Source organism: Lagopus muta, unplaced genomic scaffold, assembly GCF_023343835.1.
Source record: "Lagopus muta isolate bLagMut1 unplaced genomic scaffold, bLagMut1 primary scaffold_137, whole genome shotgun sequence".
Taxonomy (NCBI): Eukaryota; Metazoa; Chordata; class Aves; order Galliformes; family Phasianidae; genus Lagopus; species Lagopus muta.
The window spans coordinates 34,936-60,671 of record NW_026040192.1 but is presented as its reverse complement, the minus strand read 5'-3'; the positions used below and the strand labels follow the sequence as shown (position 1 = coordinate 60,671).

The 25,736-nt window shown below is 33.2% G+C and overlaps 1 long non-coding RNA gene across 2 annotated transcripts; it reads right to left on the bottom strand.

The window, feature by feature from the left end:
- Nucleotides 1–1,149: 1,149 nt before the first annotated feature.
- LOC125687643 (uncharacterized) lies at nt 1,150–25,736 on the bottom strand. Of its 2 annotated transcripts, none has more exons than XR_007374283.1 (3): nt 25,689–25,736; nt 13,177–14,804; nt 1,150–7,921 (listed from the first exon to the last, which is right to left on the bottom strand). It is a non-coding gene; the product is annotated as an uncharacterized LOC125687643 (long non-coding RNA). The 2 variants fall into 2 exon arrangements; XR_007374282.1 differs by lacking the exon at nt 25,689–25,736 and adding an exon at nt 15,967–16,010 and having other exon boundaries at nt 1,151–7,921; nt 13,177–14,844.

Sequence of the window (25,736 nt, the reverse complement as noted above, 5' to 3'; positions counted from 1 at the left end):
AATCAATGACCCCATTCCAAAAACAAACAGCCCACACCCCAAAGGAAGCAGCCTCCATGCAGAGATGCTGCCCTCACAGCTTCCAGCCCTTAAAAGTGGTCAGGATCCCCAAAAAGAGAAAGACCAGAGCCCTGCAATAGAGCATCAATCACTCACCCCATTCCAAAGGGCAGAACTCGCTCCCAATGCTCCCAAGGAGGCAGTTCCCAAGCAGAATGCTGCCCTGTCTGTTCCCAGCCCTTAAATATGGGCAGGGAGGGGGTGGAGCCAAGATCAGCCCTATCCGGTCCCACAGGTAAATTGCTTACACCTGTGCTGGCAGGGCTGGCCACACCCCTCACCAGGTGCTCAATCACTGCTTCAGGCTGTAAACAACAAAAAAAACCTAATTACTAGCAGGTGATTGGATCTGCCTGTCCGGCAAGGGGAGTTTGATCAAAGGATGAGCAACAATGGCACGCGTATTTTGATTCAAGTCTGTCCTCAAAGGCATTCAGTAAAATTTCGAATAGATAGGGGAGCACAAATTTCAGTACTGATACAGCACACAAATTTCGGTACTGATGCAGAAGATGCTGAAAAGCTGTGTGTGCAGCCTGGATGGCAGAGTTGAGATCACCGGTGTGATCGGAGCGAGCGCTGTTTGCCAAACTGGTGGGGACAGCTTGTGGCTCTGCAGTGAGAAACGTGTTGCCGACTTTCTTTGCAATTAAAGACCATCGTGAAAGCAATTCAGGATTTGACATCCTCAGTGCGTGAACCTGGCACCTGCCTGCATGGCAGCTGACATAGGGATGACACTCGGGTGATACTGGGGAGCGACGCTGGGGGCGGTGTTGGGTTATTACTGCAGGGTGACATCAGGATGTGACGTTGCAGTGACATAGTTGGGGTGACACTGGGGTAACACTGGGGTGACCCTGGGATGATGTGGGCGGGTGATGCTGGGAAGTGATGCTGGGGGGTGATGTTGGAACATCATGGGGGGGACATCAGGGAGTGATGTTGGAGTGATACTGTTGGGGGGGACATCAGGGAGTGATGTTGGAGTGATATTGTTGGGGGGATGTAGTGGAAACCCTAAGTTATGGCTTGAAACAATGATTGAGAAGGGACAAACCATAGAAGCTCAGGTGCATGAAACGCACCTGAGTGATGGAAGGGGGTGGAGCCAGGCTCCACCCCCTCCCGGGTCTCATATAAGCATTGGCATCAGAAGTGAGGGGCTTTGGCTAGAGGTCTGTGCTTGCAGGAGGTCTTCCAAAGGTAGGCAGGTTTTTGTTCTGTTTCTGTGTTTACGGCTGCTGTGTTTGAGCACATCCTCACTTACTACAACCTGGGACTTTGCTTCTCTGCTACTGTTGTTGCATTTTCCATCATACTGCAACATTACAGTAGGTAATTAATGGTAAGGGTGATGTTGGGGGGTTTTTGCGGGGTGATGTTGTTAGAGTGAAGCTGGGAGGTTACAATGCAATGAGACTAGGATGACGTCGGGGTTTCACTCAAGGATGGCATCAGGGAGTGACGTTGGGGTGACACTGGTGGGGGTGCACTGCTGTGACACTGGAGTGATGCTGGGTTGATGTTGTGCAGTCATGCTGTAGGCTGATGTTGAGCGATGAGATAAAGGGGTGATGTGGGGGGGGGACGTTACTGGGGAGATGGTGGGAGGCGATACTCTATGATGTGTCAGTGATGTTGGTAGGTGATGTTGGGGCATCATTGGGGCTGATATCAGAGAGTGACGCTGGGTTAATGTTGCTGGAGTGACACAGGGGTGATGGGGATGAAATCGGTGAGATGACACCGGAGAGATGTTGGAAAATCACTTGGGATTGACATCAGAGAGCGTCACAGGGATGGACGTGATCACAGTGGAGATATTGGGATGATGCTGAAATACTGTTTTTCCCCTTAAATATTGCTTATTTTCATGGAAATCCCTGTTTTTAACCCTAAAATATCGCTTATTTTCATAGAAATCCCTGTTTTTAACCCAAAAATATCGCTTATTTTCATAGAAATCCCTGTTTTTCCCCTTAAATATCGCTTATTTTCATAGAAATCCCTGTTTTTCCCCTAAAATATCGCTTATTTTCATAGAAATCCCTGTTTTTAACCCAAAAATATCGCTTATTTTCATCAAAATCCCTGTTTTTAACCCAGAAATATCGCTTATTTTCATCAAAATCCCTGTTTTTAACCTAAAATATCGCTTATTTTCATCAAAATCCCTGTTTTTAATCCAAAAATATCGCTTATTTTCATAGAAATCCCTGTTTTTAACCTAAAATATCGCTTATTTTCATCAAAATCCCTGTTTTTAACCCAAAAATAACGCTTATTTTCATCGAAATCCCTGTTTTTCCCCTTAAATATCGCTTATTTTCATGGAAATCCCTGTTTTTCCCCTAAAATATCGCTTATTTTCATAGAAATCCCTGTTTTTAACCCAAAAATATCGCTTATTTTCATGGAAATCCCTGTTTTTCCCCTTAAAATATCGCTTATTTTCATGGAAATCCCTGTTTTTAACCCTAAAATATCGCTTATTTTCATAGGAAATCCCTGTTTTTAACCCTAAATTATCGCTTATTTTCATGGAAATCCCAGTTTTTAACCCTTAAATATCGCTTATTTTCGTCGAAATCCCATTTTTTCCCCTTAAACATCCCTTATTTTCGTCGAAATCCCTGTTTTTAACCCTAAAATATCGCTTATTTTCATGGAAATCCCTGTTTTTAACCCTAAAATATCGCTTATTTTCATCGAAATCCCTGTTTTTAACCCTAAAATATCGCTTATTTTCATCGAAATCCTTGTTTTTAATCCAAAAATATCGCTTATTTTCATCGAAATCCCTGTTTTTAACCCAAAAATATCGCTTATTTTCATGGAAATCCCTGTTTTTCCCCTTAAATATCGCTTACTTTCATGGAAATCCCTGTTTTTAACCCTAAAATATCGCTTATTTTCATCGAAATCCCTGTTTTTAACCCAAAAATATCGCTTATTTTCATAGAAATCCCTGTTTTTAACCCAAAAATATCGCTTATTTTCATCAAAATCCCTGTTTTTAACCCAAAAATAACGCTTATTTTCATAGAAATACCTGTTTTTCCAATTAAAATATCGCTTATTTTCATAGAAATCTGTTTTTCCCCTTAAAATATCGCTTATTTTCATCAAAATCCCTGTTTTTAACCCAAAAATAACGCTTATTTTCATAGAAATACCTGTTTTTCCAATTAAAATATCGCTTATTTTCATAGAAATCTGTTTTTCCCCTTAAAATATCGCTTATTTTCATAGAAATCCCTGTTTTTAACCCTAAAATATCGCTTATTTTCATGGAAATCCCTGTTTTTCCCCCTAAAATATCGCTTATTTTCATGGAAATCCCTGTTTTTCCCCTAAAATATCGCTTATTTTCATAGAAATCCCTATTTTTAACCTTAAATATCGCTTATTTTCATAGAAATCCCTGTTTTTAACCTAAAATATCGCTTATTTTCATAGAAATCCCTGTTTTTCCCCTTAAATATCGCTTATTTTCATCAAAATCCCTGTTTTTAACCCAAAAATATCGCTTATTTTCATCAAAATCCCCGTTTTTAACCCAAAAATATCGCTTATTTTCATAGAAATCCCTGTTTTTAACCTTAAATATCGCTTATTTTCATAGATATCCCTGTTTTTAACCCAGAAATATCGCTTATTTTCATAGAAATCCCTGTTTTTAACCCTAAAATATCGCTTATTTTCATAGAAATCCCTGTTTTTCCCCTTAAATATCGCTTATTTTCATGGAAATCCCTGTTTTTAACCCTAAAATATCGCTTATTTTCATCAAAATCCCTGTTTTTAACCCAAAAATATCGCTTATTTTCATAGAAATCCCTGTTTTTCCCCTTAAATATCGCTTATTTTCATCAAAATCCCTGTTTTTAACCCAAAAATATCGCTTATTTTCATAGAAATCCCTGTTTTTCCCCTAAAATATCGCTTATTTTCATGGAAATCCCTGTTTTTCCCCTTAAATATCGCTTATTTTCATGGAAATCCCTGTTTTTAACCCAAAAATATCGCTTATTTTCATCAAAATCCCTGTTTTTAACCCAAAAATATCGCTTATTTTCATAGAAATCCCTGTTTTTCCCCTTAAATATCGCTTATTTTCATAGAAATCCCTGTTTTTCCCCTTAAATATCGCTTATTTTCATGGAAATCCCTGTTTTTAACCTTAAATATCGCTTATTTTCATCGAAATCCCAGTTTTTAACCCTTAAATATCGCTTATTTTCATAGAAATCCCTGTTTTTCCCCTTAAACATCCCTTATTTTCGTCGAAATCCCTGTTTTTAACCCTAAAATATCGCTTATTTTCATAGAAATCCCTGCTTTCAACCCTAATATATCGCTTATTTTCATCGAAATCCCTGTTTTTAACCTTAAAATATCGCTTATTTTCATAGGAATCCCTGTTTTTAACCCTAAAATATCGCTTATTTTCATGGAAATCCCTGTTTTAAACCTGAAATATCGCTTATTTTCATCGAAATCCCTGTTTTTAACCCTAAAATATCGCTTATTTTCATAGGAATCCCTGTTTTTAACCCTAAATTATCGCTTATTTTCATCGAAATCCCAGTTTTTAACCCTTAAATATCGCTTATTTTCATCGAAATCCCATTTTTTCCCCTTAAACATCCCTTATTTTCGTCGAAATCCCTGTTTTTAACCCTAAAATATCGCTTATTTTCATCGAAATCCCTGTTTTTAACCCTAAAATATCGCTTATTTTCATCGAAATCCTTGTTTTTAACCCTAAAATATCGCTTATTTTCGTCGAAATCCCATTTTTTCCCCTTAAACATCCCTTATTTTCGTCGAAATCCCTGTTTTTAACCCTAAAATATCGCTTATTTTCATGGAAATCCCTGTTTTTAACCCTAAAATATCGCTTATTTTCATCGAAATCCCTGTTTTTAACCCTAAAATATCGCTTATTTTCATCGAAATCCTTGTTTTTAATCCAAAAATATCGCTTATTTTCATCGAAATCCCTGTTATTAACCCAAAAATATCGCTTATTTTCATGGAAATCCCTGTTTTTCCCCTTAAATATCGCTTACTTTCATGGAAATCCCTGTTTTTAACCCTAAAATATCGCTTATTTTCATAGAAATCTGTTTTTCCCCTTAAAATATCGCTTATTTTCATAGAAATCCCTGTTTTTAACCCAAAAATATCGCTTATTTTCATAGAAATCCCTGTTTTTAACCCAAAAATATCGCTTATTTTCATAGAAATCCCTGTCTTTCCCCTTAAAATATCACTTATTTTCATGGAAATCCCTGTTTTTCCCCTTAAAATATCGCTTATTTTCATGGAAATCCCTGTTTTTCCCCTAAAATATCGCTTATTTTCATAGAAATCCCTATTTTTAACCTTAAATATCGCTTATTTTCGTCGAAATCCCTGTTTTTAACCCTAAAATATCGCTTATTTTCGTCGAAATCCCTGTTTTTAACCCTAAAATATCGCTTATTTTCATCGAAATCCCTGTTTTTAACCCTAAAATATCGCTTATTTTCATCGAAATCCTTGTTTTTAACCCAAAAATATCGCTTTTTTTCATCGAAATCCCTGTTTTTAACCCAAAAATATCGCTTATTTTCATGGAAATCCCTGTTTTTCCCCTTAAATATCGCTTACTTTCATGGAAATCCCTGTTTTTAACCCTAAAATATCGCTTATTTTCATCGAAATCCCTGTTTTTAACCCAAAAATATCGCTTATTTTCATAGAAATCCCTGTTTTTAACCCAAAAATATCGCTTATTTTCATCAAAATCCCTGTTTTTAACCCAAAAATAACGCTTATTTTCATAGAAATACCTGTTTTTCCAATTAAAATATCGCTTATTTTCATAGAAATCTGTTTTTCCCCTTAAAATATCGCTTATTTTCATCAAAATCCCTGTTTTTAACCCAAAAATAACGCTTATTTTCATAGAAATCCCTGTTTTTAACCCAAAAATATCGCTTATTTTCATAGAAATCCCTGTCTTTCCCCTTAAATACCGCTTATTTTCATGGAAATCCCTGTTTTTAACCCAAAAATATCGCTTATTTTCATAGAAATCCCTGTTTTTCCCCTTAAAAAATCGCTTATTTTCATGGAAATCCCTGTTTTTAACCCAAAAATATCGCTTATTTTCATCAAAATCCCTGTTTTTAACCCAAAAATATCGCTTATTTTCATAGAAATCCCTGTTTTTCCCCTTAAATATCGCTTATTTTCATCAAAATCCCTGTTTTTAACCCAAAAATATCGCTTATTTTCATAGAAATCCCTGTTTTTCCCCTAAAATATCGCTTATTTTCATGGAAATCCCTGTTTTTCCCCTTAAATATCGCTTATTTTCATGGAAATCCCTGTTTTTAACCCAAAAATATCGCTTATTTTCATCAAAATCCCTGTTTTTAACCCAAAAATATCGCTTATTTTCATAGAAATCCCTGTTTTTCCCCTTAAATATCGCTTATTTTCATAGAAATCCCTGTTTTTCCCCTTAAATATCACTTATTTTCATGGAAATCCCTGTTTTTAACCTTAAATATCGCTTATTTTCATCGAAATCCCAGTTTTTAACCCTTAAATATCGCTTATTTTCGTCGAAATCCCATTTTTTCCCCTTAAACATCCCTTATTTTCGTCGAAATCCCTGTTTTTAACCCTAAAATATCGCTTATTTTCATAGAAATCCCTGTTTTTTAACCTTAAATATCGCTTATTTTCATAGGAATCCCTGTTTTTTACCCTAAAATATCTCTTATTTTCATCGAAATCCCTGTTTTTAACCCTAAAATATCGCTTATTTTCATAGGAATCCCTGCTTTTAACCCTAAAATATCGCTTATTTTCGTCGAAATCCCATTTTTTTTCCCTTAAATATCGCTTATTTTCATAGAAATCCCTGTTTTTCCCCTTAAATATCGCTTATATTCATGGAAATCCCTGTTTTTATCCTGAAATATCGCTTATTTTCATAGAAAACCTTGTTTTTAACCTAAATATCGCTTATTTTCATCAAAATCCATGTTTTTAACCCTAAAATATCGCTTATTTTCATAGAAATCCCTGTTTTAAACCGAAAAAATCACTTATTTTCATCAAAATCCCTGTTTTTTACCCTAAAATATCTCTTATTTTCATCGAAATCCCTGTTTTTAACCCTAAAATATCGCTTATTTTCATAGAAATCCCTGCTTTCAACCCTAAAATATCGCTTATTTTCGTCGAAATCCCATTTTTTCCTCTTAAACATCCCTTATTTTCGTCGAAATCCCTGCTTTCAACCCTTAAATATCGCTTATTTTCATCGAAATCCCTGTTTTTAACCCTAAAATATCGCTTATTTTCGTCGAAATCCCTGTTTTTAACCCTAAAATATCGCTTATTTTCATAGAAATCCCTGTCTTTCCCCTTAAACATTGCTTTGTTCTAGCAATGCGCCAGGCAGACACCGTTCTGCGCGTGCGGCAGACTGGCACGCTACTGCGCATGCGCTGCGCAGGCAACCTACTGCGCATGCGCTGCGCAGGCACCCTACTGCGCATGCGCTGCTCAGGCACCCTAGTGCGCATGCGCTGCGCAGGCACCTTATTGCGCATGCGCTGCTCAGGCATCCTACTGCGCATGCGCCGCGCAGGCTGTTATTTTTCTCGGAAATCCCTGTTTTTCACCTTAAATATCGCTTATTTTCATTGAAATCCCTGCTTTCAACCCTAATATATCGCTTATTTTCATCGAAATCCCTGTTTTTAACCTTAAAATATCGCTTATTTTCATAGGAATCCCTGTTTTTAACCCTAAAATATCGCTTATTTTCATGGAAATCCCTGTTTTTAACCTGAAATATCGCTTATTTTCATAGAAATCCCTGTTTTTAACCCTAAAATATCGCTTATTTTCATAGGAATCCCTGTTTTTAACCCTAAATTATCGCTTATTTTCATCGAAATCCCAGTTTTTAACCCTTAAATATCGCTTATTTTCATCGAAATCCCATTTTTTCCCCTTAAACATCCCTTATTTTCGTCGAAATCCCTGTTTTTAACCCTAAAATATCGCTTATTTTCATCGAAATCCCTGTTTTTAACCCTAAAATATCGCTTATTTTCATCGAAATCCTTGTTTTTAACCCTAAAATATCGCTTATTTTCGTCGAAATCCCATTTTTTCCCCTTAAACATCCCTTATTTTCGTCGAAATCCCTGTTTTTAACCCTAAAATATCGCTTATTTTCATGGAAATCCCTGTTTTTAACCCTAAAATATCGCTTATTTTCATCGAAATCCCTGTTTTTAACCCTAAAATATCGCTTATTTTCATCGAAATCCTTGTTTTTAATCCAAAAATATCGCTTATTTTCATCGAAATCCCTGTTATTAACCCAAAAATATCGCTTATTTTCATGGAAATCCCTGTTTTTCCCCTTAAATATCGCTTACTTTCATGGAAATCCCTGTTTTTAACCCAAAAATATCGCTTATTTTCATCGAAATCCCTGTTTTTAACCCAAAAATATCGCTTATTTTCATAGAAATCCCTGTTTTTAACCCAAAAATATCGCTTATTTTCATCAAAATCCCTGTTTTTAACCAAAAATAACGCTTATTTTCATAGAAATACCTGTTTTTCCAATTAAAATATCGCTTATTTTCATAGAAATCTGTTTTTCCCCTTAAAATATCGCTTATTTTCATAGAAATCCCTGTTTTTAACCCAAAAATATCGCTTATTTTCATAGAAATCCCTGTTTTTAACCCAAAAATATCGCTTATTTTCATAGAAATCCCTGTCTTTCCCCTTAAAATATCACTTATTTTCATGGAAATCCCTGTTTTTCCCCTTAAAATATCGCTTATTTTCATGGAAATCCCTGTTTTTCCCCTAAAATATCGCTTATTTTCATAGAAATCCCTATTTTTAACCTTAAATATCGCTTATTTTCGTCGAAATCCCTGTTTTTAACCCTAAAATATCGCTTATTTTCGTCGAAATCCCTGTTTTTAACCCTAAAATATCGCTTATTTTCATCGAAATCCCTGTTTTTAACCCTAAAATATCGCTTATTTTCATCGAAATCCTTGTTTTTAACCCAAAAATATCGCTTTTTTTCATCGAAATCCCTGTTTTTAACCCAAAAATATCGCTTATTTTCATGGAAATCCCTGTTTTTCCCCTTAAATATCGCTTACTTTCATGGAAATCCCTGTTTTTAACCCTAAAATATCGCTTATTTTCATCGAAATCCCTGTTTTTAACCCAAAAATATCGCTTATTTTCATAGAAATCCCTGTTTTTAACCCAAAAATATCGCTTATTTTCATCAAAATCCCTGTTTTTAACCCAAAAATAACGCTTATTTTCATAGAAATACCTGTTTTTCTAATTAAAATATCGCTTATTTTCATAGAAATCTGTTTTTCCCCTTAAAATATCGCTTATTTTCATCAAAATCCCTGTTTTTAACCCAAAAATAACGCTTATTTTCATAGAAATCCCTGTTTTTAACCCAAAAATATCGCTTATTTTCATAGAAATCCCTGTCTTTCCCCTTAAATACCGCTTGTTTTCATGGAAATCCCTGTTTTTAACCCAAAAATATCACTTATTTTCATAGAAATCCCTGTTTTTTCCCCTTAAAAAATCGCTTATTTTCATGGAAATCCCTGTTTTTCCCCTAAAATATCGCTTATTTTCATAGAAATCCCTGTTTTTCCCCTAAAATATCGCTTATTTTCATAGAAATCCCTGTTTTTCCCCTAAAATATCGCTTATTTTCATAGAAATCCCTGTTTTTCCACTAAAATATCGCTTATTTTCATAGAAATCCCTGTTTTTCCCCCTAAAATATCGCTTATTTTCTTGGAAATCCCTGTTTTTAACCCAAAAATATCGCTTATTTTCATAGAAATCCCTGTTTTTCCCCTTAAATATCGCTTATTTTCATGGAAATCCCTGTTTTTCCCCTAAAATATCGCTTATTTTCATGGAAATCCCTGTTTTTAACCCAAAAATATCGCTTATTTTCATGGAAATCCCTGTTTTTCCCCTAAAATATCGCTTATTTTCATGGAAATCCCTGTTTTTCCCCTAAAATATCGCTTATTTTCATGGAAATCCCTGTTTTTAACCCAAAAATATCGCTTGTTTTCATAGAAATCCCTGTTTTTAACCCAAAAATATCGCTTATTTTCATAGAAATCCCTGTCTTTCCCCTTAAAATATCACTTATTTTCATGGAAATCCCTGTTTTTCCCCTTAAAATATCGCTTATTTTCATGGAAATCCCTGTTTTTCCCCTAAAATATCGCTTATTTTCATGGAAATCCCTGTTTTTCCCCTAAAATATCGCTTATTTTCATGGAAATCCCTGTTTTTAACCCAAAAATATCGCTTATTTTCATCAAAATCCCTGTTTTTAACCCAAAAATAACGCTTATTTTCATAGAAATACCTGTTTTTCCAATTAAAATATCGCTTATTTTCATAGAAATCTGTTTTTCCCCTTAAAATATCGCTTATTTTCATCAAAATCCCTGTTTTTAACCCAAAAATAACGCTTATTTTCATAGAAATACCTGTTTTTCCAATTAAAATATCGCTTATTTTCATAGAAATCTGTTTTTCCCCTTAAAATATCGCTTATTTTCATAGAAATCCCTGTTTTTAACCCAAAAATATCGCTTATTTTCATGGAAATCCCTGTTTTTCCCCCTAAAATATCGCTTATTTTCATGGAAATCCCTGTTTTTCCCCTAAAATATCGCTTATTTTCATAGAAATCCCTATTTTTAACCTTAAATATCGCTTATTTTCATAGAAATCCCTGTTTTTAACCTAAAATATCGCTTATTTTCATAGAAATCCCTGTTTTTTCCCCTTAAATATCGCTTATTTTCATCAAAATCCCTGTTTTTAACCCAAAAATATCGCTTATTTTCATCAAAATCCCCGTTTTTAACCCAAAAATATCGCTTATTTTCATAGAAATCCCTGTTTTTAACCTTAAATATCGCTTATTTTCATAGATATCCCTGTTTTTAACCCAGAAATATCGCTTATTTTCATAGAAATCCCTGTTTTTAACCCAAAAATATCGCTTATTTTCATAGAAATCCCTGTTTTTCCCCTTAAATATCGCTTATTTTCATGGAAATCCCTGTTTTTAACCCAAAAATATCGCTTATTTTCATCAAAATCCCTGTTTTTAACCCAAAAATATCGCTTATTTTCATAGAAATCCCTGTTTTTCCCCTTAAATATCGCTTATTTTCATCAAAATCCCTGTTTTTAACCCAAAAATATCGCTTATTTTCATAGAAATCCCTGTTTTTTCCCCTAAAATATCGCTTATTTTCATGGAAATCCCTGTTTTTCCCCTTAAATATCGCTTATTTTCATGGAAATCCCTGTTTTTAACCCAAAAATATCGCTTATTTTCATCAAAATCCCTGTTTTTAACCCAAAAATATCGCTTATTTTCATAGAAATCCCTGTTTTTCCCCTTAAATATCGCTTATTTTCATAGAAATCCCTGTTTTTCCCCTTAAATATCGCTTATTTTCATGGAAATCCCTGTTTTTAACCTTAAATATCGCTTATTTTCATCGAAATCCCATTTTTTCCCCTTAAACATCCCTTATTTTCGTCGAAATCCCTGTTTTTAACCCTAAAATATCGCTTATTTTCATAGAAATCCCTGTTTTTTAACCTTAAATATCGCTTATTTTCATAGGAATCCCTGTTTTTTACCCTAAAATATCTCTTATTTTCATCGAAATCCCTGTTTTTAACCCTAAAATATCGCTTATTTTCATAGGAATCCCTGCTTTTAACCCTAAAATATCGCTTATTTTCGTCGAAATCCCATTTTTTTTCCCTTAAATATCGCTTATTTTCATAGAAATCCCTGTTTTTCCCCTTAAATATCGCTTATATTCATGGAAATCCCTGTTTTTATCCTGAAATATCGCTTATTTTCATAGAAAACCTTGTTTTTAACCTAAATATCGCTTATTTTCATCAAAATCCATGTTTTTAACCCTAAAATATCGCTTATTTTCATAGAAATCCCTGTTTTAAACCGAAAAAATCACTTATTTTCATCAAAATCCCTGTTTTTTACCCTAAAATATCTCTTATTTTCATCGAAATCCCTGTTTTTAACCCTAAAATATCGCTTATTTTCATAGAAATCCCTGCTTTCAACCCTAAAATATCGCTTATTTTCGTCGAAATCCCATTTTTTCCTCTTAAACATCCCTTATTTTCGTCGAAATCCCTGCTTTCAACCCTTAAATATCGCTTATTTTCATCGAAATCCCTGTTTTTTAACCCTAAAATATCGCTTATTTTCGTCGAAATCCCTGTTTTTAACCCTAAAATATCGCTTATTTTCATAGAAATCCCTGTCTTTCCCCTTAAACATTGCTTTGTTCTAGCAATGCGCCAGGCAGACACCGTTCTGCGCGTGCGGCAGACTGGCACGCTACTGCGCATGCGCTGCGCAGGCAACCTACTGCGCATGCGCTGCGCAGGCACCCTACTGCGCATGCGCTGCTCAGGCACCCTAGTGCGCATGCGCTGCGCAGGCACCTTATTGCGCATGCGCTGCTCAGGCATCCTACTGCGCATGCGCCGCGCAGGCTGTTATTTTTCTCGGAAATCCCTGTTTTTCACCTTAAATATCGCTTATTTTCATTGAAATCCCTGCTTTCAACCCTAATATATCGCTTATTTTCATCGAAATCCCTGTTTTTAACCTTAAAATATCGCTTATTTTCATAGGAATCCCTGTTTTTAACCCTAAAATATCGCTTATTTTCATGGAAATCCCTGTTTTTAACCTGAAATATCGCTTATTTTCATCGAAATCCCTGTTTTTAACCCTAAAATATCGCTTATTTTCATAGGAATCCCTGTTTTTAACCCTAAATTATCGCTTATTTTCATCGAAATCCCAGTTTTTAACCCTTAAATATCGCTTATTTTCATCGAAATCCCATTTTTTCCCCTTAAACATCCCTTATTTTCGTCGAAATCCCTGTTTTTAACCCTAAAATATCGCTTATTTTCATCGAAATCCCTGTTTTTAACCCTAAAATATCGCTTATTTTCATCGAAATCCTTGTTTTTAACCCTAAAATATCGCTTATTTTCGTCGAAATCCCATTTTTTCCCCTTAAACATCCCTTATTTTCGTCGAAATCCCTGTTTTTAACCCTAAAATATCGCTTATTTTCATGGAAATCCCTGTTTTTAACCCTAAAATATCGCTTATTTTCATCGAAATCCCTGTTTTTAACCCTAAAATATCGCTTATTTTCATCGAAATCCTTGTTTTTAATCCAAAAATATCGCTTATTTTCATCGAAATCCCTGTTATTAACCCAAAAATATCGCTTATTTTCATGGAAATCCCTGTTTTTCCCCTTAAATATCGCTTACTTTCATGGAAATCCCTGTTTTTAACCCTAAAATATCGCTTATTTTCATCGAAATCCCTGTTTTTAACCCAAAAATATCGCTTATTTTCATAGAAATCCCTGTTTTTAACCCAAAAATATCGCTTATTTTCATCAAAATCCCTGTTTTTAACCCAAAAATAACGCTTATTTTCATAGAAATACCTGTTTTTCCAATTAAAATATCGCTTATTTTCATAGAAATCTGTTTTTCCCCTTAAAATATCGCTTATTTTCATAGAAATCCCTGTTTTTAACCCAAAAATATCGCTTATTTTCATAGAAATCCATGTTTTTAACCCAAAAATATCGCTTATTTTCATAGAAATCCCTGTTTTTCCTCTTAAAATATCACTTATTTTCATGGAAATCCCTGTTTTTCCCCTTAAAATATCGCTTATTTTCATAGAAATCCCAGTTTTTAACCCTTAAATATCGCTTATTTTCGTCGAAATCCCATTTTTTTCCCCTTAAACATCCCTTATTTTCGTCGAAATCCCTGTTTTTAACCCTAAAATATCGCTTATTTTCGTCGAAATCCCTGTTTTTAACCCTAAAATATCGCTTATTTTCATCGAAATCCTTGTTTTTAACCCAAAAATATCGCTTTTTTTCATCGAAATCCCTGTTTTTAACCCAAAAATATCGCTTATTTTCATGGAAATCCCTGTTTTTCCCCTTAAATATCGCTTACTTTCATGGAAATCCCTGTTTTTAACCCTAAAATATCGCTTATTTTCATCGAAATCCCTGTTTTTAACCCAAAAATATCGCTTATTTTCATAGAAATCCCTGTTTTTAACCCAAAAATATCGCTTATTTTCATCAAAATCCCTGTTTTTAACCCAAAAATAACGCTTATTTTCATAGAAATACCTGTTTTTCCAATTAAAATATCGCTTATTTTCATAGAAATCTGTTTTTCCCCTTAAAATATCGCTTATTTTCATAGAAATCCCTGTTTTTAACCCAAAAATATCGCTTATTTTCATAGAAATCCCTGTTTTTAACCCAAAAATATCGCTTATTTTCATAGAAATCCCTGTCTTTCCCCTTCAATACCGCTTGTTTTCATGGAAATCCCTGTTTTTAACCCAAAAATATCGCTTATTTTCATAGAAATCCCTGTTTTTCCCCTTAAAAAATCGCTTATTTTCATGGAAATCCCTGTTTTTCCCCTAAAATATCGCTTATTTTCATAGAAATCCCTGTTTTTCCCCTAAAATATCGCTTATTTTCATAGAAATCCCTGTTTTTCCCCTAAAATATCGCTTATTTTCATAGAAATCCCTGTTTTTTCCTTTAAAATATCGCTTATTTTCATAGAAATCCCTGTTTTTCCCCCTAAAATATCGCTTATTTTCATGGAAATCCCTGTTTTTAACCCAAAAATATCGCTTATTTTCATAGAAATCCCTGTTTTTCCCCTTAAATATCGCTTATTTTCATAGAAATCCCTGTTTTTAACCCAAAAATATCGCTTATTTTCATGGAAATCCCTGTTTTTCCCCTAAAATATCGCTTATTTTCATGGAAATCCCTGTTTTTAACCCAAAAATATCGCTTATTTTCATGGAAATCCCTGTTTTTAACCCAAAAATATCGCTTGTTTTCATAGAAATCCCTGTTTTTAACCCAAAAATATCGCTTATTTTCATAGAAATCCCTGTCTTTCCCCTTAAAATATCACTTATTTTCATGGAAATCCCTGTTTTTCCCCTTAAAATATCGCTTATTTTCATGGAAATCCCTGTTTTTCCCCTAAAATATCGCTTATTTTCATAGAAATCCCTATTTTTAACCTTAAATATCGCTTATTTTCATAGAAATCCCTGTTTTTAACCTAAAATATCGCTTATTTTCATAGAAATCCCTGTTTTTCCCCTTAAATATCGCTTATTTTCATCAAAATCCCTGTTTTTAACCCAAAAATATCGCTTATTTTCATCAAAATCCCTGTTTTTAACCCAAAAATATCGCTTATTTTCATAGAAATCCCTGTTTTTAACCTTAAATATCGCTTATTTTCATAGATATCCCTGTTTTTAACCCAGAAATATCGCTTATTTTCATAGAAATCCCTGTTTTTAACCCAAAAATATCGCTTATTTTCATAGAAATCCCTGTTTTTCCCCTAAAATATCGCTTATTTTCATGGAAATCCCTGTTTTTAACCCAAAAATATCGCTTATTTTCATCAAAATCCCTGCTTTTAACCCTAAAATATCGCTTATTTTCGTCGAAATACCATTTTTTTCCCTTAAATATCACTTATTTTCATAGAAATCCCTTTTTTTCTTCTTAAATATCGCTTATATTCATGGAAATCCCTGTTTTTATCCTGAAATATCGCTTATTTTCATAGAAAACCTTGTTTTTAACCTAAATATCGCTTATTTTCATCAAAATCCATGTTTTTAACCCTAAAATATCGCTTATTTTCATAGAAATCCCTTTTTTTCCCCTAAAATATTGCTTATTTTCATAGAAATCCCTGTTTTAAAACCGAAAAAATCGCTTATTTTCATCAAAATCCCTGTTTTTAACCCTAAAATATCGCTTATTTTCATGGAAATCCCTGTTTTTAACCTGAAATATCACTTATTTTCATCGAAATCCCTGTTTTTAACCCAAAAATATCGCTTATTTTCATAGGAAATCCCTGTTTTTAACCCTAAATTATCGCTTATTTTCATAGAAATCCCAGTTTTTAACCCTTAAATATCGCTTATTTTCGTCGAAATCCCTGTTTTTAACCCTAAAATATCGCTTATTTTCGTCGAAATCCCTGTTTTTAACCCTAAAATATCGCTTATTTTCATCGAAATCCTTGTTTTTAACCCAAAAATATCGCTTTTTTTCATCGAAATCCCTGTTTTTAACCCAAAAATATCGCTTATTTTCATGGAAATCCCTGTTTTTCCCCTTAAATATCGCTTACTTTCATGGAAATCCCTGTTTTTAACCCTAAAATATCGCTTATTTTCATCGAAATCCCTGTTTTTAACCCAAAAATATCGCTTATTTTCATAGAAATCCCTGTTTTTAACCCAAAAATATCGCTTATTTTCATCAAAATCCCTGTTTTTAACCCAAAAATAACGCTTATTTTCATAGAAATACCTGTTTTTCCAATTAAAATATCGCTTATTTTCATAGAAATCTGTTTTTCCCCTTAAAATATCGCTTATTTTCATAGAAATCCCTGTTTTTAACCCAAAAATATCGCTTATTTTCATAGAAATCCCTGTTTTTAACCCAAAAATATCGCTTATTTTCATAGAAATCCCTGTCTTTCCCCTTCAATACCGCTTGTTTTCATGGAAATCCCTGTTTTTAACCCAAAAATATCGCTTATTTTCATAGAAATCCCTGTTTTTCCCCTTAAAAAATCGCTTATTTTCATGGAAATCCCTGTTTTTCCCCTAAAATATCGCTTATTTTCATAGAAATCCTTGTTTTTCCCCTAAAATATCGCTTATTTTCATAGAAATCCCTGTTTTTCCCCTAAAATATTGCTTATTTTCATAGAAATCCCTGTTTTTCCTTTAAAATATCGCTTATTTTCATAGAAATCCCTGTTTTTCCCCCTAAAATATCGCTTATTTTCATGGAAATCCCTGTTTTTAACCCAAAAATATCGCTTATTTTCATAGAAATCCCTGTTTTTCCCCTTAAATATCGCTTATTTTCATAGAAATCCCTGTTTTTAACCCAAAAATATCGCTTATTTTCATGGAAATCCCTGTTTTTCCCCTAAAATATCGCTTATTTTCATGGAAATCCCTGTTTTTAACCCAAAAATATCGCTTATTTTCATGGAAATCCCTGTTTTTAACCCAAAAATATCGCTTGTTTTCATAGAAATCCCTGTTTTTAACCCAAAAATATCGTTTATTTTCATAGAAATCCCTGTTTTTCCCCTAAAATATCGCTTATTTTCATGGAAATCCCTGTTTTTAACCCAAAAATATCGCTTGTTTTCATAGAAATCCCTGTTTTTAACCCCAAAAATATCGCTTATTTTCATGGAAATCCCTGTTTTTCCCCTAAAATATCGCTTATTTTCATGGAAATCCCAGTTTTTCCCCTTAAATATCGCTTATTTTCATAGAAATCCCTGTTTTTTCCCCTTAAATATCACTTATTTTCATAGAAATCCCTGTTTTTCCCCTTAAATATCGCTTATTTTCATCAAAATCCCTGTTTTTCCCCTTAAATATCACTTATTTTCATAGAAATCCCTGTTTTTAACCCAAAAATATCGCTTATTTTCATAGAAATCCCTGTTTTTAACCCAAAAATATCGCTTATTTTCATGGAAATCCCTGTTTTTCCCCATAAAATATCGCTTATTTTCATAGAAATCCCTGTTTTTAATCCAAAAATATCGCTTATTTTCATGGAAATCCCTGTTTTTAACCCAAAATATCGCTTATTTTCATAGAAATCCCTGTTTTTCCCCTTAAATATCGCTTATTTTCATAGAAATCCCTGTTTTTAACCCTAAAATATCGCTTATTTTCATGGAAATCCCTGTTTTTAACCTGAAATATCGCTTATTTTCATCGAAATCCCTGTTTTTAACCCTAAAATATCGCTTATTTTCATAGGAAATCCCTGTTTTTAACCCTAAATTATCGCTTATTTTCATAGAAATCCCAGTTTTTAACCCTAAAATATCGCTTATTTTCGTCGAAATCCCATTTTTTCCCCTTAAACATCCCTTATTTTCGTCGAAATCCCTGTTTTTAACCCTAAAATATCGCTTATTTTCATGGAAATCCCTGTTTTTAACCCTAAAATATCGCTTATTTTCATCGAAATCCCTGTTTTTAACCCTAAAATATCGCTTATTTTCATCGAAATCCTTGTTTTTAATCCAAAAATATCGCTTATTTTCATCGAAATCCCTGTTTTTAACCCAAAAATATCGCTTATTTTCATGGAAATCCCTGTTTTTCCCCTTAAATATCGCTTACTTTCATGGAAATCCCTGTTTTTAACCCTAAAATATCGCTTATTTTCATCGAAATCCCTGTTTTTAACCCAAAAATATCGCTTATTTTCATAGAAATCCCTGTTTTTAACCCAAAAATATCGCTTATTTTCATCAAAATCCCTGTTTTTAACCCAAAAATATCGCTTATTTTCATAGAAATCCCTGTTTTTAACCCAAAAATATCGCTTATTTTCATCAAAATCCCTGTTTTTAACCCAAAAATAACGCTTATTTTCATAGAAATACCTGTTTTTTCCAATTAAAATATCGCTTATTTTCATAGAAATCTGTTTTTCCCCTTAAAATATCGCTTATTTTCATCAAAATCCCTGTTTTTAACCCAAAAATAACGCTTATTTTCATAGAAATACCTGTTTTTCCAATTAAAATATCGCTTATTTTCATAGAAATCTGTTTTTCCTCTTAAAATATCGCTTATTTTCATAGAAATCCCTGTTTTTAACCCAAAAATATCGCTTATTTTCATAGAAATCCCTGTCTTTCCCCTTAAAATATCACTTATTTTCATGGAAATCCCTGTTTTTCCCCTTAAAATATCGCTTATTTTCATGGAAATCCCTGTTTTTCCCCTAAAATATCGCTTATTTTCATAGAAATCCCTATTTTTAACCTTAAATATCGCTTATTTTCATAGAAATCCCTGTTTTTAACCTAAAATATCGCTTATTTTCATAGAAATCCCTGTTTTTCCCCTTAAATATCGCTTATTTTCATCAAAATCCCTGTTTTTAACCCAAAAATATCGCTTATTTTCATCAAAATCCCTGTTTTTAACCCAAAAATATCGCTTATTTTCATAGAAATCCCTGTTTTTAACCTTAAATATCGCTTATTTTCATAGATATCCCTGTTTTTAACCCAGAAATATCGCTTATTTTCATAGAAATCCCTGTTTTTAACCCAAAAATATCGCTTATTTTCATAGAAATCCCTGTTTTTCCTTTAAAATATCGCTTATTTTCATGGAAATCCCTGTTTTTAACCCAAAAATATCGCTTATTTTCATCAAAATCCCTGTTTTTAACCCAAAAATATCGCTTATTTTCATAGAAATCCCTGTTTTTCCCCTTAAATATCGCTTATTTTCATCAAAATCCCTGTTTTTAACCCAAAAATATCGCTTATTTTCATAGAAATCCCTGTTTTTCCCCTAAAATATCGCTTATTTTCATGGAAATCCCTGTTTTTCCCCTTAAATATCGCTTATTTTCATGGAAATCCCTGTTTTTAACCCAAAAATATCGCTTATTTTCATCAAAATCCCTGTTTTTAACCCAAAAATATCGCTTATTTTCATCAAAATCCCTGTTTTTAACCCAAAAATATCGCTTATTTTCATAGAAATCCCTGTTTTTCCCCTTAAATATCGCTTATTTTCATGGAAATCCCTGTTTTTAACCTTAAATATCGCTTATTTTCATCGAAATCCCAGTTTTTAACCCTTAAATATCGCTTATTTTCGTCGAAATCCCATTTTTTCCCCTTAAACATCCCTTATTTTCGTCGAAATCCCTGTTTTTAACCCTAAAATATCGCTTATTTTCATAGAAATCCCTGTTTTTAACCTTAAATATCGCTTATTTTCATAGGAATCCCTGTTTTTTACCCTAAAATATCTCTTATTTTCATCGAAATCCCTGTTTTTAACCCTAAAATATCGCTTATTTTCATAGGAATCCCTGCTTTTAACCCTAAAATATCGCTTATTTTCGTCGAAATCCCATTTTTTTCCCTTAAATATCGCTTATTTTCATGGAAATCCCTGTTTTTCCCCTAAAATATCGCTTATTTTCATAGAAATCCCTATTTTTAACCTTAAATATCGCTTATTTTCATAGAAATCCCTGTTTTTAACCTAAAATATCGCTTATTTTCATAGAAATCCCTGTTTTTCCCCTTAAATATCGCTTATTTTCATCAAAATCCCTGTTTTTAACCCAAAAATATCGCTTATTTTCATCAAAATCCCTGTTTTTAACCCAAAAATATCGCTTATTTTCATAGAAATCCCTGTTTTTAACCTTAAATATCGCTTATTTTCATAGATATCCCTGTTTTTAACCCAGAAATATCGCTTATTTTCATAGAAATCCCTGTTTTTAACCCAAAAATATCGCTTATTTTCATAGAAATCCCTGTTTTTCCCCTAAAATATCGCTTATTTTCATGGAAATCCCTGTTTTTAACCCAAAAATATCGCTTATTTTCATCAAAATCCCTGTTTTTAACCCAAAAATATCGCTTATTTTCATAGAAATCCCTGTTTTTAACCTTAAATATCGCTTATTTTCATAGATATTTCTGTTTTTAACCCTTAAATATCGCTTATTTTCATAGAAATCCCTGTTTTTAACCCAAAAATATCGCTTATTTTCATGGAAATCCCTGTTTTTCCCCTTAAATATCGCTTATTTTCATGGAAATCCCTGTTTTTAACCTTAAATATCGCTTATTTTCATCAAAATCCCTGTTTTTAACCCTTAAATATCGCTTATTTTCGTCGAAATCCCATTTTTTCCCCTTAAACATCCCTTATTTTCGTCGAAATCCCTGTTTTTAACCCTAAAATATCGCTTATTTTCATAGAAATCCCTGTTTTTAACCTTAAATATCGCTTATTTTCATAGGAATCCCTGTTTTTTACCCTAAAATATCTCTTATTTTCATCGAAATCCCTGTTTTTAACCCTAAAATATCGCTTATTTTCATAGGAATCCCTGCTTTTAACCCTAAAATATCGCTTATTTTCGTCGAAATCCCATTTTTTTCCCTTAAATATCGCTTATTTTCATAGAAATCCCTGTTTTTCCCCTTAAATATCGCTTATATTCATGGAAATCCCTGTTTTTATCCTGAAATATCGCTTATTTTCATAGAAAACCTTGTTTTTAACCTAAATATCGCTTATTTTCATCAAAATCCATGTTTTTAACCCTAAAATATCGCTTATTTTCATAGAAATCCCTGTTTTAAACCGAAAAAATCACTTATTTTCATCAAAATCCCTGTTTTTTACCCTAAAATATCTCTTATTTTCATCGAAATCCCTGTTTTTAACCCTAAAATATCGCTTATTTTCATAGAAATCCCTGCTTTCAACCCTAAAATATCGCTTATTTTCGTCGAAATCCCATTTTTTCCTCTTAAACATCCCTTATTTTCGTCGAAATCCCTGCTTTCAACCCTTAAATATCGCTTATTTTCATCGAAATCCCTGTTTTTAACCCTAAAATATCGCTTATTTTCGTCGAAATCCCTGTTTTTAACCCTAAAATATCGCTTATTTTCATAGAAATCCCTGTCTTTCCCCTTAAACATTGCTTTGTTCTAGCAATGCGCCAGGCAGACACCGTTCTGCGCGTGCGGCAGACTGGCACGCTACTGCGCGTGCGCTGCGCAGGCAACCTACTGCGCATGCGCTGCGCAGGCACCCTACTGCGCATGCGCTGCTCAGGCACCCTAGTGCGCATGCGCTGCGCAGGCACCTTACTGCGCATGCGCTGCTCAGGCATCCTACTGCGCATGCGCCGCGCAGGCTGTTATTTTTCTCGGAAATCCCTGTTTTTCACCTTAAATATCGCTTATTTTCATTGAAATCCCTGCTTTCAACCCTAATATATCGCTTATTTTCATCGAAATCCCTGTTTTTAACCTTAAAATATCGCTTATTTTCATAGGAATCCCTGTTTTTAACCCTAAAATATCGCTTATTTTCATGGAAATCCCTGTTTTTAACCTGAAATATCGCTTATTTTCATCGAAATCCCTGTTTTTAACCCTAAAATATCGCTTATTTTCATAGGAATCCCTGTTTTTAACCCTAAATTATCGCTTATTTTCATCGAAATCCCAGTTTTTAACCCTTAAATATCGCTTATTTTCATCGAAATCCCATTTTTTCCCCTTAAACATCCCTTATTTTCGTCGAAATCCCTGTTTTTAACCCTAAAATATCGCTTATTTTCATCGAAATCCCTGTTTTTAACCCTAAAATATCGCTTATTTTCATCGAAATCCTTGTTTTTAACCCTAAAATATCGCTTATTTTCGTCGAAATCCCTGTTTTTCCCCTTAAACATCCCTTATTTTCGTCGAAATCCCTGTTTTTAACCCTAAAATATCGCTTATTTTCATGGAAATCCCTGTTTTTAACCCTAAAATATCGCTTATTTTCATCGAAATCCCTGTTTTTAACCCTAAAATATCGCTTATTTTCATCGAAATCCCTGTTTTTAATCCAAAAATATCGCTTATTTTCATCGAAATCCCTGTTTTTAACCCAAAAATATCGCTTATTTTCATGGAAATCCCTGTTTTTCCCCTTAAATATCGCTTACTTTCATGGAAATCCCTGTTTTTAACCCTAAAATATCGCTTATTTTCATCGAAATCCCTGTTTTTAACCCAAAAATATCGCTTATTTTCATAGAAATCCCTGTTTTTAACCCAAAAATATCGCTTATTTTCATCAAAATCCCTGTTTTTAACCCAAAAATAACGCTTATTTTCATAGAAATACCTGTTTTTCCAATTAAAATATCGCTTATTTTCATAGAAATCTGTTTTTCCCCTTAAAATATCGCTTATTTTCATAGAAATCCCTGTTTTTAACCCAAAAATATCGCTTATTTTCATAGAAATCCCTGTTTTTAACCCAAAAATATCGCTTATTTTCATAGAAATCCCTGTCTTTCCCCTTAAAATATCACTTATTTTCATGGAAATCCCTGTTTTTCCCCTTAAAATATCGCTTATTTTCATGGAAATCCCTGTTTTTCCCCTAAAATATCGCTTATTTTCATAGAAATCCCTATTTTTAACCTTAAATATCGCTTATTTTCATAGAAATCCCTGTTTTTAACCTAAAATATCGCTTATTTTCATAGAAATCCCTGTTTTTTCCCCTAAAATATCGCTTATTTTCATGGAAATCCCTGTTTTTAACCCAAAAATATCGCTTATTTTCATCAAAATCCCTGTTTTTAACCCAAAAATATCGCTTATTTTCATAGAAATCCCTGTTTTTAACCCTTAAATATCGCTTATTTTCATCAAAATCCCTGTTTTTAACCCAAAAATATCGCTTATTTTCATAGAAATCCCTGTTTTTCCCCTAAAATATCGCTTATTTTCATGGAAATCCCTGTTTTTCCCCTTAAATATCGCTTATTTTCATGGAAATCCCTGTTTTTAACCCAAAAATATCGCTTATTTTCATCAAAATCCCTGTTTTTAACCCAAAAATAACGCTTATTTTCATAGAAATACCTGTTTTTCCAATTAAAATATCGCTTATTTTCATAGAAATCCCTGTTTTTCCCCTAAAATATCGCTTATTTTCATGGAAATCCCTGTTTTTAACCTTAAATATCGCTTATTTTCATCGAAATCCCAGTTTTTAACCCAAAAATATCGCTTATTTTCATAGAAATCCCTGTTTTTCCCCTTAAATATCGCTTATTTTCATCAAAATCCCTGTTTTTAACCCAAAAATATCGCTTATTTTCATAGAAATCCCTGTTTTTTCCCCTAAAATATCGCTTATTTTCATGGAAATCCCTGTTTTTCCCCTTAAATATCGCTTATTTTCATGGAAATCCCTGTTTTTAACCCAAAAATATCGCTTATTTTCATCAAAATCCCTGTTTTTAACCCAAAAATATCGCTTATTTTCATAGAAATCCCTGTTTTTCCCCTTAAATATCGCTTATTTTCATAGAAATCCCTGTTTTTCCCCTTAAATATCGCTTATTTTCATGGAAATCCCTGTTTTTAACCTTAAATATCGCTTATTTTCATCGAAATCCCAGTTTTTAACCCAAAAATATCGCTTATTTTCATAGAAATCCCATTTTTTTCCCCTTAAACATCCCTTATTTTCGTCGAAATCCCTGTTTTTAACCCTAAAATATCGCTTATTTTCATAGAAATCCCTGTTTTTTAACCTTAAATATCGCTTATTTTCATAGGAATCCCTGTTTTTTACCCTAAAATATCTCTTATTTTCATCGAAATCCCTGTTTTTAACCCTAAAATATCGCTTATTTTCATAGGAATCCCTGCTTTTAACCCTAAAATATCGCTTATTTTCGTCGAAATCCCATTTTTTTCCCTTAAATATCGCTTATTTTCATAGAAATCCCTGTTTTTTCCCCTTAAATATCGCTTATATTCATGGAAATCCCTGTTTTTATCCTGAAATATCGCTTATTTTCATAGAAAACCTTGTTTTTAACCTAAATATCGCTTATTTTCATCAAAATCCATGTTTTTAACCCTAAAATATCGCTTATTTTCATAGAAATCCCTGTTTTAAACCGAAAAAATCACTTATTTTCATCAAAATCCCTGTTTTTTACCCTAAAATATCTCTTATTTTCATCGAAATCCCTGTTTTTAACCCTAAAATATCGCTTATTTTCATAGAAATCCCTGCTTTCAACCCTAAAATATCGCTTATTTTCGTCGAAATCCCATTTTTTCCTCTTAAACATCCCTTATTTTCGTCGAAATCCCTGCTTTCAACCCTTAAATATCGCTTATTTTCATCGAAATCCCTGTTTTTAACCCTAAAATATCGCTTATTTTCGTCGAAATCCCTGTTTTTAACCCTAAAATATCGCTTATTTTCATAGAAATCCCTGTCTTTCCCCTTAAACATTGCTTTGTTCTAGCAATGCGCCAGGCAGACACCGTTCTGCGCGTGCGGCAGACTGGCACGCTACTGCGCATGCGCTGCGCAGGCAACCTACTGCGCATGCGCTGCGCAGGCACCCTACTGCGCATGCGCTGCTCAGGCACCCTAGTGCGCATGCGCTGCGCAGGCACCTTACTGCGCATGCGCTGCTCAGGCATCCTACTGCGCATACGCCGCACAGGCTGTTATTTTTCTCGGAAATCCCTGTTTTTCACCTTAAATATCGCTTATTTTCATTGAAATCCCTGCTTTCAACCCTAATATATCGCTTATTTTCATCGAAATCCCTGTTTTTAACCTTAAAATATCGCTTATTTTCATAGGAATCCCTGTTTTTAACCCTAAAATATCGCTTATTTTCATGGAAATCCCTGTTTTTAACCCAAAAATATCGCTTATTTTCATAGAAATCCCTGTTTTTAACCTTAAATATCGCTTATTTTCATCAAAATCCCTGTTTTTAACCCTAAAT